Genomic DNA, 2533 nt, shown 5'->3' on the forward strand with positions numbered 1-2533 from the left:
GAAATATTATAAAATAGAACAGGATGCTATCTTTGACCTTCATACATAATGTCACCCCAAGCTGATCAATCAACTGGATCAAGGCTGACAATTATAGAATTAACCATCAATTTTGTTGGGGTAGGAATAGGTTTTTCAAAGCAATTCACTTTCAGTTTACTGTAATGCAACAGTACAACCCTCATCAGCTTTTATACGATTATCTCAAGCACATTTTAGCTAGTCAAAGTTTATTTATCTATATCAGGAGTGTCCAAACTTTTTTCACCGAGAGCCACATACAGAAAAATATATGAAGGGCTGGGCCACTCACAAGAGGTGAGGTTTATTGCCTCATAAGTGAAGTTATGAGTTAGCAAAATCAATCAAATGTAAGTAAATTATGCTTGATACAACAGCCTACATGACAGCTTTCCAGAGGGTTTCATTTATTTTGTTAGCAGCTCATTCCTTAAAACAGAAGCCTTAGATTGCTTATCATAAGAGGAAATAGGAAGGGTATTTCAAGGTTTTTATGTAAATAAGTTATTGGGCTTTTTCTTATCAACTTAGATTTGCTAGAATATATTTTCAACTTAAATTGACTTAAAGTGGGCTTATTAACACATGAACACTACTATATAACATATGGTTACAGATATATTTAAGAAGTACAATACAAGACAAGCTCAACTTTCATTTGTGGGCCGCATGGCATTATACTTTTTTAATTTGCTGAGGGCCGATTCAAAATGGCCGCATTCGGCCTGCGGGCTGTAGTTTGGAAGCCCATGATCAAGATTATTCATGCATGCTTAGGCCTTTAGTTTATTTTTCATACATAGACATATCATTCAGCAGCTATTACTTCTTAAAATAAGATTGTCTCTTTGCCTTTATTTCATTGATGCTTCCGTTACGTATGCCCCTCCCGATCACCACCCAGTTTCCGCAGATTCATCAGTTTCAACATTTCCTCCTCACGCTCCTGATTATCACCGTCACTATCACCAGCATCTGACTCATGGGGGATTTATCTCGCTGCTGCTCGGGGCAGACACCGCTCGATAACAAATCTTCCCGTAAAGTTTAAGCTCCAAAGACTAACTGCCAAGGCCTTTTATTATCACATACCGTCTGTTATAATTCACAATTATCTTTACTTCATTCACTTGTCTCTCTTGATTGATTTGCATAACATTAGAGCAGTGCGATTTAGACAGAGAATGGGAGGGCAGACGAGTTGACATTCATTTTACTATTGCGTTAAATAGACTCTACTCCCAATAACTTGGAATAGAGACAAAGGGTGTGAATTTTGGAGAATCTCTTCTTGAGGTTTTCATGATGTTTCATGGTGTAAAATAAAAATGGCAGTGGAGGGAAGAATGTAAGAAATAGCTTAAGAGACGCTGCATACTTTCTCACTTCGGTTCATCTGACTGAGCGCTGTGTAATCGGTGCATGCTTTTTAGGCTTTGGGGAAAATACAAAAATGGTAAGACATCCAAAAGTGCCCACACCTTAAACATAAATCTGCAGAAATATTTATAGAAAACGTTTTCACATTCAGCAGGTTGAATAAAAACTTAAGAGGCGTTAACGGTGTCACATTATTCCTTACTGGGCAGCGCTGAAAACCTATCTGTCACAAAGAAGCTGAAATAAATGATAGAGGGGATTTTGTGTGTGTGTGTGTGTGTGTGTGTGTGTGTGTGTGTGTGTGTGTGTGTGTGTGTGTGTGTGTGTGTGTGTGTGTGTGTGTGTGTGTGTGTGTGTGTGTGTGTGTGTGTGTGTGTGTGTGTGTGTGTGTGTGTGTGTGTGTGTGTGTGTGTGTGTGTGTGTGTGTGTGTGTGTGTGTGTGTGTGTGTGTGTGTGTGTGTGTGTGTGTGTGTGACAGACAGGTCAGAGAGCGAGATAATTACCATTCACAGATTCCCTTCAGACCTCTCATAGAGACAGACACAGACAAAGAGAAAGTGAATAAATTGAAATAGATAAAATAATTCAAAATGAGAGAATTGAAGAAGAATAACTGAGAAGGACAGGGAGAGAGACATCAGTGTTAAGTGCAGAGAGGTGGTAAGTTTCATTACCCGTTATTAAAGAGCCACATATTATTCAGGTCAGCGCAGCAGAGAGCTCCTCACAGCCAGGATGAGAGTCCTCCGGGCCCTTTTAAATTTAAATGGGCTGCTCGCAGGTGGCAGGAGACGAAGACGCATCAGAGACGAGGAGGGAGGGGGCATAGGAGACTCATAGCCGGTGTCATGAAACGAGGGAGGAGACTGATGGCCTAGGTCAGGAGAGAGGCTAGGACTGACAGCTGCTAATGCTTCTTTTTGTGAGGGGGAGATAGTGGGAAATGGCGCATAATAATTTGTTCTAACACCCCTATCAACAGGACTACAAATAAAAAGTCGGATCTACCACCACCATGGTTAACATGTCAAATGTGTAATCAAAGTGCAACACCATTTACAGGAGAGGATAAGTGAAAAGGCAGATTCTGGTACAGGGTTTTCTGTCTAAGCCTACAAGATCCTCCTTGCTG

Source organism: Pseudochaenichthys georgianus, chromosome 14, assembly GCF_902827115.2.
Source record: "Pseudochaenichthys georgianus chromosome 14, fPseGeo1.2, whole genome shotgun sequence".
NCBI classification, from domain to species: Eukaryota; Metazoa; Chordata; class Actinopteri; order Perciformes; family Channichthyidae; genus Pseudochaenichthys; species Pseudochaenichthys georgianus.